At 39.6% G+C, this 14,494-nt stretch overlaps 1 protein-coding gene across 2 annotated transcripts in view; it reads left to right on the top strand.

The window, feature by feature from the left end:
• The first annotated feature begins 2,232 nt into the window (after positions 1 to 2,232).
• The window catches only part of LOC115230216 (solute carrier family 13 member 5-like), a 40,709-nt gene continuing 28,447 nt past the window's right edge, over positions 2,233 to 14,494 (top strand). For both annotated transcript variants that reach the window (XR_004997457.1, XM_029800431.2), the window contains exon 1: positions 2,233 to 2,374. The gene's annotated coding sequence lies outside the window, so the exon portion shown is untranslated. The remainder of the gene's footprint in view (positions 2,375 to 14,494) is intronic.

Here is a 14,494-nt window from a genome sequence, read left to right on the forward strand (position 1 = left end):
GGGGTTAGTAGCCTGTACTCTTAACCACTAAGTTATATCATCGAAAAATACCTTAGGAATAAGAACCCAGGTTCGAAATTTCTCCAAGACACCTGATGAAGGCTGGAGGGTATATTAGCTGAAAGTCTCTTTCCACACAGTTAAGTCTGTGCATGTTTTTGCTCAATAAACACTCACAACGCCCGGTCTGGGAATCGAAACCACGATCCTACAACTGCAAGTCCACTGTCCTAACCACTGGGCCATTGCACCTCCACACACACACACACGCACATATATAGGGAGAGTTTACGAAAAAAATAAAAGACGAAGCCATGTGGTGTACAAATCAAACAGATGTATTAGTATAATGCTCAGGAATTGAAAAAAGTCTTTTACATTTCGAGCGTACGCTCTTCTACAGAAAGGGACACAGACAAAACAAGGAGAGAAAAAAAGGAGAGAAAAAAAGGAGAGAAAATATATATATATATATATATATATATATATTTCGTACCCAGTAACACTAAGCTCAATGTTCGTCAACCTAGCTGTCTTATATTCAGCATAATGAAGCTGTCAAAGTCGTCGACCTCTCTGTTCACCTATTTGTCCTCTCTCACTCTATCTAGCTCTCTGTTACCGCCTCTCCTCTCTCTCCCCTTTTCTTTCTTTCTCTGTCTTTCAGTCTGTTTTTCCCTCGCTCTCTCTCACTACTCCCCACCACCTTCATATATAAATATATATGTATGCATAGCCATCCGTACTCACCTGTAAAAGTATAGATGTATGTATATGTTTCAACTCAAAGGCTGTGGCCATGCTGGAGCACCGCCTTTAGTCGAGCAAATCGACCCCAGGTACTTATTCTATCGGTCTCTTTAGCCGAACCGCTATGTTACGGGGACATAAACACACCAGCATCGGTTGTCAAGCGATGTTGGACACACAAACACACACACACACACACACATATATATAGGTGCATGAGTGACTGTGTGGTAAGTAGCTTGCTTACCAACCACATGGTTCCAGGTTCAGTCCCACTGCGTGGCACCTTGGGCAAGTGTCTTCTTCTATAGCCTCGGGGTGACCAAACCCTCGTGAGTGGATTTGGTAGATGGAAACTGGAAGAAGCCTATCGTATATATGTATATATATATATATGTGTGTGTGTGTGTGTGTGTGTGTGTGTGTGGTGTGTTTGTGTGTCTGTGTTTGTTCCCCCGATGCTGGTGTGTTTACGTCCCCGCAACTTAGCAGTTCGGCAAAAGAGACCGATAGAATAAGTACTAGGCTTACAAAGAATAAGTCCTGTGGTCGATTTGTTCTACTAAAGGCGGTGCTCCAGCATGGCTGCAGTCAAATGACTGAAAAAAGTAAAAGAGTATATATATTATATATATATATATATATATATAATATATATATATATAAAATGAAGAAAATGCTGACAAAATAATTTAAGTAAGGGAACTCTTACTCTCTCTCTCTCTCTCCCTCTCCGCCACTCAACACTTCTAGGCTTTCTATTCCCTACAGTAGGGAAATAGAAAGCCTAGAAGTGTTGAGTGGCGGAGAGGGAGAGGGAGAGAGTAAGAGTTCCTTTTTTTTATATATCACAACTCGTGTTCCACATCTCCTTTTTTAAATATATATATATATATATATATATATATATATATATATATATATTTCAACAATTGAGGGTAAAAATTGATTAATTATTAATCAATTTCACCAAGTATTCAGTATGTAAAGGGACCATTATAGGCGAATTCAAAATATTACATTATATATAAGGGCTTAGTAAAATAAATTACTTTGCCACATACTGAACTCATTAGTTCAGTATGTGGCAAAGTAATTTATTTACTAAGCCCTTATATATAATGTAATATATATATATATATATATATATATATATATATGCGTGTGTGCTTGTATACACACACACACATACACACACACATACACATACACACACACATACACACACACACACACATATATATATATATATATATACATGTGCGTACAAAAGTACACACCCGTTTGTATGCGAGAGACAGTAAGAGAGAGAGAGAGAGAGAGAAAGTGAGAGACGAATGTATGTCTCTATATATAACACAATATGTATGTCAACGAATACATATATATATATACACACGCACACACAGATACACATATACATATATATATATATATAGACACCTACAACCATATATATTCCCATACGTGTGACACACACTCAAGTATCTACACACAGACCTATATATCACTGTGTATCTATAATATACTCCACTTAATAATCCCCATTTAATATCAACTAGGTCGTCTGCCTGTCAACTTCCCTGTCGTCTGCCTTGAGTCTCTACATACTTTTTTCACTGTTGTAAGTTTTTCAAAAGTTTTCATATTCTAAATCTCTTTATCTCGCTTTCTTTCCTTCCGTTATTCTCCTTCTTTATCTCTTTCTCTTTTTCATTCAAATATTTCTTTCTCTCATTCAATTATTTTCGCTTTTTTTTTTCTATCGTTCGTTCCTTCGTTTACAACTTTCGTCTGTTTTTTTCTTCAATTTTCCCCACTTTTTCGTCCCTTCCTTTTCTTTCTTTCTTTCTTTTTTCCTTCTTTCTTTCTTCCTTTTTTCCTTCTTTACCTTCTTTCTTTCTTCCTTTTTTCTTCTTTTTCTTTCTTTCTTTCTTCCTTTTTCCTTCTTTTCCTTTCATTCTTTCCCTCTTAAATTTTTTCTTTTCTCTTTCTCTACTTCCCTTTCTTTCCCTTTTCTCTTTCATTCCTTTCCCCTTCTTTCTTTCATTTCGTTTTTCTTTTCTCCTTTTTTTTGTTTCCTTCGTTTTTTTTTCTTTTTCTTTCTTCTTTTCTTTCTTTCTTTCTTCCTTTTTCCTTCTTTCCTCTTAATTTCCCTTTTCTTTTATTACTTCTTTCTTTTCGCTTTCATTCCTTTTCCCTTTCATTTCGTTTTTCTTTCCTTTTTCTTTTGCTTTTCCTATCGTTTTCTTTCCTTTTTTCTTTCCTTCCTTCCTTTTTCTTTCTTTCTTCCTTCCTTCTTTTCTTCTTTTCCTTTCATTCTTTCCTTCTTAATTTTTCCTTTTCTCTTTCTTTACTTCTTTCTCTTTTCCCTTTCATTTCGTTTTTCTTTTCTTTTTCTTTCCTTTTTCTTTTTGTTTTTTCCTATCGTTTTTCTTTCCTTTTTTCTTTCCTTCCTTCCTTTTTCTTTCTTTCTTCCTTCCTTCCTTTTTCCTTCTTTTCCTTTCATTCTTTCCTTCTTAATTTTTCCTTTTCTCTTTCTTTACTTCTTTTTCTTTCTCTTTTCGCTTTCATTCCTTTCCTCTTCTTTCTTTCATTTCGGTTTTCTTTTTCTTTTTGTTTTTCCTTTCGTTTTTTGTCCTCTTTCCTTCTTGTTTAACCCCAGGTCAGTCCTAATCCTCTAGACTTAGGATCTAAGATGTTTCCAGCTTCGGCCGTTGCATTCTGTATTTTCATTAAGAAACGCACAGTGTATCTAGGACTCCATTTTCTAATGTGCCCTTCATTTTTTAAACAGTGAGGTGTAATTATATGATATAGCTGCTATTGAGTGACTTTGGGTGACCGCTCTGGGGCTCAAACGTTGATGTCTTGATCATGTTATTTAACCCCTGGTCAATCCTGATCCAGCAGACCTATGATCAGAGATGTTCCAATTGTGACCATCCTGCCTATTATTAAGGCATATTTTTGCTGTTTAGCCCAAGGTTAGTTTTACACACTAGCGTAGCTAGAGTGTGTGCCGCCCGGGGCTGCCCCTCCGTTTGCCGCCCCTGAATCAGCCCCTCAAAAAAAAAAAAACACATTGCCTACAGCAGACCCTAAGTGTCTTTATTCAGGCATAGTATATCTAGGACTACATTATCTAATGTGTCCTTCCTTGTTGTGTAGCCACAGGTCAGTCCTGATCCAGCAGACCTATGATCAAAGATGTTCCAGCTGTGACCATCCTGTCTTTCATTCAGACAATGTGTATCTAGGACTACATTATCTAATGTGCCTTCCTTGTTGTTTAGCCCCAGGTCAGTCCTGATCCAGCAGACTATGATCAAAGATGTTCCAGCTGTGACCATCCTGTCTTTCATTCAGGCATAGTGTCTCTAGGACTACATTATCTAATGTGTCCTTCCTTGTTGTGTAGCACAGGTCAGTCTGATCCAGCAGACCTATGATCAAAGATGTTCCAGCTGTGACCATCTGTCTTCATTCAGGCATAATGTATCTAGGACTACATTATCTAATGTGTCCTTCCTTGTTGTGTAGCCACAGGTCAGTCCTGATCCAGACAGACCCATGATCAAAGATGTTCCAGCTGTGACCATCCTGTCTTTCATTCAGACATTGTGTATCTAGGACTACATTATCTAATGTGTCCTTCCTTGTTGTGTAGCCACAGGTCAGTCCTGATCCAGCAGACCTATGATCAAAGATGTTCCAGCTGTGACCATCCTGTCTTTCATTCAGGCATAATGTATCTAGGACTACATTATCTAATGTGTCCTTCTTGTTGTTTAGCCACAGGTCAGTCCTGATCCAGCAGACCTATGATCAAAGATGTTCCAGCTTGACCATCCTGTCTTTTATTCAGACATTGTGTATCTAGGACTACATTATCTAATGTGTCCTTCCTTGTTGTTTAGCCACAGGTCAGTCCTGATCCAGCAGACCTATGATCAAGATGTTCCAGCTGTGACCATCCTGTCTTTTATTCAGACATGTGTATCTAGGACTACATTATCTAATGTGTCCTTCCTTGTTGTTTAGCACAGGTCAGTCCTGATCCAGCAGACCTATGATCAAAGATGTTCAGCTGTGACCATCCTGTCTTTTATTCAGACATTGTGTATCTAGGACTACATTATCTAATGTGTCCTTCCTTGTTGTTTAGCCACAGGTCAGTCCTGATCCAGCAGACCTATGATCAAAGATGTTCCAGCTGTGACATCCTGTCTTTTATTCAGACATTGTGTATCTAGGACTACATTATCTAATGTGTCCTTCCTTGTTGTTTAGCCACAGGTCAGTCCTGATCCAGCAGACCTATGATCAAAGAGTTCCAGCTGTGACCATCCGTCTTTCATTCAGAATTGTGTATCTAGGACTACATTATCTAATGTGTCCTTCCTGGTTGTTTAGCCCCAGGTCAGTCCTGATCCAGCAGACCTATGATCAAAGATGTTCCTGTGACATCCTGTCTTTCATTCAGACATTGTGTATCTAGGACTACATTATCTAATGTGCCTTCCTTGTTGTTTAGCCCCAGGTCAGTCCTGATCCAGTAGACCTATGATCAAAGATGTTCCAGCTGTGACCATCCTGTCTTTTATTCAGGCATAGTGTATCTAGGACTACATTATCTAATGTGTCCTTCCTTGTTGTGTAGCCACAGGTCAGTCCTGATCCAGCAGACCTATGATCAAAGATGTTCCAGCTGTGACCATCCTGTCTTTCATTCAGACATTGTGTATCTAGGACTACATTATCTAATGTGCCTTCCTTGTTGTTTAGCCACAGGTCAGTCCTGATCCAGCAGACCTATGATCAAAGATGTTCCAGCTGTGACCATCCTGTCTTTCATTCAGGCATAATGTATCTAGGACTACATTATCTAATGTGTCCTTCCTTGTTGTGTAGCCACAGGTCAGTCCTGATCCAGTAGACCTATGATCAAAGATGTTCCAGCTGTGACCATCCTGTTTTTATTCAGACATGGTGTATCTAGGACTACATTATAATGTGTCCTTCCTTGTGTTTAGCCACAGGTCAGTCCTGATCCAGCAGACCTATGATCAAAGATGTTCCAGCTGTGACCATCCTGTCTTTCATTCAGGCATAATGTATCTAGGACTACATTATCTAATGTGTCCTTCCTTGTTGTGTAGCCACAGGTCAGTCCTGATCCAGCAGACCTATGATCAAAGATGTTCCAGCTGTGACCATCCTGTCTTTCATTCAGGCATAGTGTATCTAGGACTACATTATCTAATGTGTCCTTCCTTGTTGTGTAGCCACAGGTCAGTCCTGATCCAGCAGACCTATGATCAAAGATGTTCCAGCTGTGACCATCCTGTCTTTCATTCAGGCATAATGTATCTAGGACTACATTATCTAATGTGCCTTCCTTGTTGTTTAGCCACAGGTCAGTCCTGATCCAGCAGACCTATGATCAAAGATGTTCCAGCTGTGACCATCCTGTCTTTTATTCAGACATTGTGTATCTAGGACTACATTATCTAATGTGTCCTTCCTTGTTGTTTAGCCACAGGTCAGTCCTGATCCAGCAGACCTATGATCAAAGATGTTCCAGCTGTGACCATCCTGTCTTTCATTCAGACATTGTGTATCTAGGACTACATTATCTAATGTGTCCTTCCTTGTTGTGTAGCCACAGGTCAGTCCTGATCCAGCAGACCTATGATCAAAGATGTTCCAGCTGTGACCATCCTGTCTTTCATTCAGGCATAGTGTATCTAGGACTACATTATCTAATGTGTCCTTCCTTGTTGTGTAGCCCCAGGTCAGTCCTGATCCAGCAGACTATGATCAAAGATGTTCCAGCTGTGACCATCCTGTCTTTCATTCAGGCATAGTGTATCTAGGACTACATTATCTAATGTGTCCTTCCTTGTTGTTTAGCCCCAGGTCAGTCCTGATCCAGACTGACCTATGATCAAAGATGTTCCAGCTGTGACATCCTGTCTTTCATTCAGGCATAGTGTATCTAGGAACATTATCTAATGTGTCCTTCCTGTTGTTTAGCCCCAGGTCAGTCCTGATCCAGACTGACCTATGATCAAAGATGTTCCAGCTGTGACCATCCTGTCTTTCATTCAGGCATAGTGTATCTAGGACTACATTATCTAATGTGTCCTTCCTTGTTGTTTAGCCCCAGGTCAGTCCTGATCCAGACTGACCTATGATCAAAGATGTTCCAGCTGTGACCATCCTGTCTTTCATTCAGGCATAGTGTATCTAGGACTACATTATCTAATGTGTCCTTCCTTGTTGTTTAGCCCCAGGTCAGTCCTGATCCAGCAAACCTATGATCAAAGATGTTCCAGCTGTGACCATCCTGTCTTTCATTCAGGCATAATGTATCTAGGACTACATTATCTAATGTGTCCTTCCTTGTTGTGTAGCCACAGGTCAGTCCTGATCCAGCAGACCTATGATCAAAGATGTTCCAGCTGTGACCATCCTGTCTTTCATTCAGGCATAGTGTATCTAGGACTACATTATCTAATGTGTCTTCTTGTTGTTAGCCCCAGGTCAGTCTGATCCAGCAGACCTATGATCAAAGATGTTCCAGCTGTGACCATCTGTCTTTCATTCAGGCATAATGTATCTAGGACTACATTATCTAATGTGTCCTTCCTTGTTGTGTAGCCACAGGTCAGTCCTGATCCAGCAGACCTATGATCAAAGATGTTCCAGCTGGACCATCCTGTCTTTCATTCAGCATAGTGTATCTAGGACTACATTATCTAATGTGTCCTTCTTGTTGTTAGCCCCAGGTCAGTCCATCCAGCAGACCTATGATCAAAGATGTTCCAGCTGTGACCATCCTGTCTTTCATTCAGGCATAATGTATCTAGGACACATTATCTAATGTGTCCTTCCTTGTTGTGTAGCCCCAGGTCAGTCCTGATCCAGCAGACCTATGATCAAAGATGTTCCAGCTGTGACCATCCTGTCTTTCATTCAGGCATAATGTATCTAGGACTACATTATCTAATGTGTCCTTCCTTGTTGTGTAGCCCCAGGTCAGTCCTGATCCAGCAGACCTATGATCAAAGATGTTCAGCTGTGACCATCCTGTCTTCATTCAGGCATAATGTATCTAGGACTACATTATCTAATGGTCCTTCTTGTTGTTTAGCCCCAGGTCAGTCCTGATCCAGCAGACCTATGATCAAAGATGTTCCAGCTGTGACCATCCTGTCTTTCATTCAGGCATAATGTATCTAGGACTAATATCTAATGTGTCCTTCCTTGTTGTGTAGCCCCAGGTCAGTCCTGATCCAGCAGACCTATGATCAAAGATGTTCCAGCTGTGACCATCCTGTCTTTCATTCAGGCATAATGTATCTAGGACTACATTATCTAATGTGTCCTTCCTTGTTTGGTAGCCCCAGGTCAGTCCTGATCCAGCAGACCTATGATCAAAGATGTTCCAGCTGTGACCATCCTGTCTTTCATTCAGGCATAATGTATCTAGGACTACATTATCTAATGTGTCCTTCTTGTTGTTTAGCCCCAGGTCAGTCCTGATCCAGCAGACCTATGATCAAAGATGTTCCAGCTGTGACCATCCTGTCTTTCATTCAGGCATAATGTATCTAGGACTACATTATCTAATGTGTCCTTCCTTGTTGTGTAGCCCCAGGTCAGTCCTGATCCAGCAGACTATGATCAAAGATGTTCCAGCTGTGACCATCCTGTCTTTCATTCAGGCAATGTATCTAGGACTACATTATCTAATGTGTCCTTCCTTGTTGTGTAGCCCCAGGTCAGTCCTGATCCAGCAGACCTATGATCAAAGATGTTCCAGCTGTGACCATCCTGTCTTTCATTCAGGCATAATGTATCTAGGACTACATATCTAATGTTGTTCTTGTTGTTTTTTAGCCCCAGGTCAGTCCTGATCCAGCAGACCTATGATCAAAGATGTTCCAGCTGTGACCATCCTGTCTTTCATTCAGGCATATGTATCTAGGACTACATTATCTAATGTGTCCTCCTTGTTGTGTAGCCCCAGGTCAGTCCTGATCCAGCAGACCTATGATCAAAGATGTTCAGCTGTGACCATCCTGTCTTTCATTCAGGCATAATGTATCTAGGACTACATTATCTAATGTGTCCTTCTTGTTGTTTAGCCCCAGGTCAGTCTGATCCAGCAGACCTATGATCAAAGATGTTCCAGCTGTGACCATCCTGTCTTTCATTCAGGCATAATGTATCTAGGACTACATTATCTAATGTGTCCTTCCTTGTTGTGTAGCCCCAGGTCAGTCCTGATCCAGCAGACCTATGATCAAAGATGTTCCAGCTGTGACCATCCTGTCTTTCATTCAGGCATAATGTATCTAGGACTACATTATCTAATGTTCCTTCCTTGTTGTGTAGCCCCAGGTCAGTCCTGATCAGCAGACTATGATCAAAGATGTTCCAGCTGTGACCATCCTGTCTTCTATTCAGACACAATGTATCTAGGACTACATTATCTAATGTGTCCTTCTTGTTGTTTAGCCCCAGGTCAGTCCTGATCCAGCAGACCTATGATCAAAGATGTTCCAGCTGTGACCATCCTGTCTTTCATTCAGACACAATGTATCTAGGACTACATTATCTAATGTGTCCCTCCTTGTTTTTGTTTAGCCTTAGGCCAGTCATGATCCAGCAGACCTATGATCAAGATTGTTCCAGATGTGACCATCCTGTCCTTTATTCAGGCATAGTGTATCTAGGACTACATTATCTAATGTGTCCTTCCTTGTTGTGTAGCCCCAGGTCAGTCCTGATCCAGCAGACCTATGATCAAAGATGTTCCAGCTGTGACCATCCTGTCTTTCATTCAGGCATAATGTATCTAGGACTACATTATCTAATGTGTCCTTCTTGTTGTTTAGCCCCAGGTCAGTCCTGATCCAGCAGACCTATGATCAAAGATGTTCCAGCTGTGACCATCCTGTCTTTCATTCAGGCATAATGTATCTAGGACTACATTATCTAATGTGTCCTTCCTTGTTGTGTAGCCCCAGGTCAGTCCTGATCCAGCAGACCTATGATCAAAGATGTTCCAGCTGTGACCATCCTGTCTTTCATTCAGGCATAATGTATCTAGGACTACATTATCTAATGTGTCCTTCCTTGTTGTGTAGCCCCAGGTCAGTCCTGATCCAGCAGACCTATGATCAAAGATGTTCCAGCGTGACCATCCTGTCTTTCATTCAGGCATAATGTATCTAGGACTACATTATCTAATGTGTCCTTCTTGTTGTTTAGCCCCAGGTCAGTCCTGATCCAGCAGACCTATGATCAAAGATGTTCCAGCTGTGACCATCCTGTCTTTCATTCAGGCATAATGTATCTAGGACTACATTATCTAATGTGTCCTTCCTTGTTGTGTAGCCCCAGGTCAGTCCTGATCCAGCAGACCTATGATCAAAGATGTTCCAGCTGTGACCATCCTGTCTTTCATTCAGGCATAATGTATCTAGGACTACATTATCTAATGTGTCCTTCTTGTTGTTTAGCCCCAGGTCAGTCCTGATCCAGCAGACCTATGATCAAAGATGTTCCAGCTGTGACCATCCTGTCTTTCATTCAGGCATAATGTATCTAGGACTACATTATCTAATGTGTCCTTCTTGTTGTTTAGCCCCAGGTCAGTCCTGATCCAGCAGACCTATGATCAAAGATGTTCCAGCTGTGACCATCCTGTCTTTCATCAGGCATAATGTATCTAGGACTACATTATCTAATGTGTCCTTCCTTGTGTTTAGCCACAGGTCAGTCCTGATCCAGCAGACCTATGATCAAAGATGTTCCAGCTGTGACCATCCTGTCTTTCATTCAGGCATAGTGTATCTAGGACTACATTATCTAATGTGTCCTTCCTTGTTGTGTAGCCACAGGTCAGTCCTGATCCAGCAGACCTATGATCAAAGATGTTCCAGCTGTGACCATCCTGTCTTTCATTCAGGCATAGTGTATCTAGGACTACATTATCTAATGTGTCCTTCTTGTTGTTTAGCCCCAGGTCAGTCCTGATCCAGCAGACCTATGATCAAAGATGTTCCAGCTGTGACCATCCTGTCTTTCATTCAGACATAGTGTATCTAGGACTACATTATCTAATGTGTCCTTCCTTGTTGTTTAGCCCCAGGTCAGTCCTGATCCAGCAGACCTATGATCAAAGATGTTCCAGCTGTGACCATCCTGTCTTTCATTCAGGCATAGTGTATCTAGGACTACATTATCTAATGTGTCCTTCCTTGTTGTTTAGCCACAGGTCAGTCCTGATCCAGCAGACCTATGATCAAAGATGTTCCAGCTGTGACCATCCTGTCTTTCATTCAGGCATAATGTATCTAGGACTACATTATCTAATGTGTCCTTCCTTGTTGTGTAGCCACAGGTCAGTCCTGATCCAGCAGACCTATGATCAAAGATGTTCCAGCTGTGACCATCCTGTCTTTCATTCAGGCATAATGTATCTAGGACTACATTATCTAATGTGTCCTTCCTTGTTGTGTAGCCACAGGTCAGTCCTGATCCAGACAGACCTATGATCAAAGATGTTCCAGCTGTGACCATCCTGTCTTTCATTCAGGCATAATGTATCTAGGACTACATTATCTAATGTGTCCTTCCTTGTTGTTTAGCCCCAGGTCAGTCCTGATCTAGACAGACCTATGATTAAAGCTGTTCCAACTGTGAACATCCTGTCTTATATTCAGGCATAGTGTATCTAGGACTACATTATCTAATGTGTCCTTCCTTGTTGTTTAGCCTAAGGTCAGTATGTTCAAATGCGTTCCAGCTACGACCATCCTGTCTTTTATTTAGATATACTCTTTACTCTTTTACTTGTTTCAGTCATTTGACTGCAGCCATGCTGGAGCACCGCCTTTAATCGAGCAACTCGACCCCGAAACTTATTCTTTTGTAAGCCCAGTACTTATTCTATTGGTCTCTTTTGCCGAACTGCTAAGTGACGGGGGACATAAACACACCAGCATCGGTTGTCAAGGATAAACACAGACACACACACACACATATATATATATATACATATATACGGCAGGCTTCTTTCAGTTTCCGTCTACCAAATCCACTCACAAGGCATTGGTCGGCCCGAGGCTATAGCAGAAGACACTTGCCCAAGGTGCCACGCAGTGGGACTGAACCTGGAACCATGTGGTTGGTAAACAAGCTACTTACCACACAGCCACTCCTGCGATGTTTACAGATATAAAAATTTAATAGCCACCCGTTTTCATTATCTCAACTCTATAGCCTTCACACAGACTATCACAAAGGTCACCACTCACACCCTACCTAAACCCCCCTTCTCCGTCCCTCCCACTTCAACTACTATCACTAGTCTCATTATTAACACTAACCTTGACCTTTATTTTCTCCTCCCACTACTCTCTATCTAAATACCTCCAACTCCCCTTCTCATCATACTTAACTCTCCACAAAAATCCTTTCATCTTTAAACTCCATCCTGTAATGCCGCAAATGAAAAATTCTCCCCTGAAGACAGAGGCGCGGTGTTATCCAATAATGGATCCGAGTAACCATCGTTATTTGGGACCACCAAGCCCCCAGAAACAGCTGTCAGACTCGTGAAACCCTAGCCATTTAACTCCTGATATCGTTTACATTCTGTAAGCCAGACTATTTGATATCCATACACAGGTACATTTTCTTCAATTAAAGGTATTTTAATATTCTGTTTAAATCGAATTCCCTAACTTGCTTCCTATTACATTTACTCATCTACCAGCTCAAGTTCAAATCTCTTGAGTGCTTTGAAGTGTATTCTATATAGAGAACTGTCTCTAACCTATAAATTATATATATATATATATATATATATATATATAATAAAATATTAGGGAATAAATCCAAATTACAGGGAAAAAATCAGATTTAGGATTGAATCCCATTTTATAGTAAAATATAATATAATATTAATAGAGACAAAACCACTATTATGCAAATCAAACAAGAAAGACTTAATCCAATACATAAAAAAATTTTATATAAATTAATATATTTATTTATATTAAAATTTTTTATGTATTGGATAAGTCTTTCTTTGTTTGATTTGCATAATAGTGGTTTTGTCTCTAATAATATTATATATATATATATATATATATAATATATCTATATATATACAATTGAGATAGGGGTTGTAAATGCAACCCTCCATGGGATAACATATATCCAAATACTGTAGTGAAAGTACCAACAAAGTTAATACATAAATATTAAGGATTGCGATGCAATCAATTCATTTACTGTATTAATGGGCAAAGGTAAAATGATTTACCACAAATTACTAATACAAGATAAGGAAAATGGAGAAATACATCTAAATCAAATATCAATTACCAGGTAATACTCAATCCATAATTTATTAAACCACCACATAAGAAAATTTAAGGTCAACATAATAATATATGAGAAAACAGTGTACATGAAGGAGTAATATGATACAATAAGTACAATATGTATAAGAGAATATAAATATAAATAAATATAAATATATATTTCTCTTTACATATTGTACTTATTGTATCATATTACTCCTTCATGTACACTGTTTTGTCCTATATTATTATGTTTGACCTTAAATTTTCTTATGTGGTGGTTTAATAACTTATGTGATTGAGTATTATCTGGTAATTGATATTTGATTTAGATGTATTTCTCCATTTTCTTACTTGTATATTAATATATATATATATATATATATATATATATTATATATAATTATATATATATAGGCGCAGGAGTGGCTGTGTGGTAAGTAGCTTGCTAACCAACCACATGGTTCCGGTTCAGTCCCACTGCGTGGCATCTTGGGCGAGTGTCTTCTGCTATAGCCTTGGTCTGACCAAAGCCTTGTGAGTGGATTTGGTAGACGGAAACTGAAAGAAGCCTGTCATATATATGTATATATATATAAGTGTGTGTGTCTGTGTTTGTCCCCCTAGCATTGCTTGACAACTGACGGTGGTGTGTTTACGTCCCCGTCACTTAGCGGTTCGGCAAAAGAGACCGATAGAATAAGTACTGGGCTTACAAAGAATAAGTCCTGGGGTCGATTTGCTCGATTAAAGGCGGTGCTCCAGCATGGCCGCAGTCAAATGACTGAAACAAGTAAAAGAGTAAAAGAGTAAAAGAGAGTATATATATATATGTGGAGGCGCAATGGCCCAGTGGTTAGGGGAGTGGACTCGCGGTCGCAGGATCGTTGTGAGTGTTTATTGAGCGAAAACACCTAAAAGCTCCATGAGGCTCCGGCAGGGGGTGGTGATCACCACTCTTTCTCTCACTCTTTCTTCTGTTGGCCTGCTCGCTTAGCCAGCAGGGTGGCGTCATTCGAAGGCTAAAACAATGCGAAGCGCATTGTGACCAGCGATGTGTAACTACATCTGATGGTCTGGTCGGTCATGTGATAGACATGATAGATATATGTATATAATATATATATATATATTATATATCTATATATATATATATATATATATATATATATATATATACATATATATATTACATATATATATGTATATATATATATGTATATATATGTATGTATATATATGTATATATATAGATATATATATAATATATATATATATATATATAATATATATATACAATAGAACCTCAGTTTTCAAACAACTCCGATCATGAATAAATCGTACTTTATCTCCTT

The sequence above is a fragment of the Octopus sinensis genome, unplaced genomic scaffold (genome assembly GCF_006345805.1).
Source record: "Octopus sinensis unplaced genomic scaffold, ASM634580v1 Contig14934, whole genome shotgun sequence".
Taxonomy (NCBI): domain Eukaryota; kingdom Metazoa; phylum Mollusca; class Cephalopoda; order Octopoda; family Octopodidae; genus Octopus; species Octopus sinensis.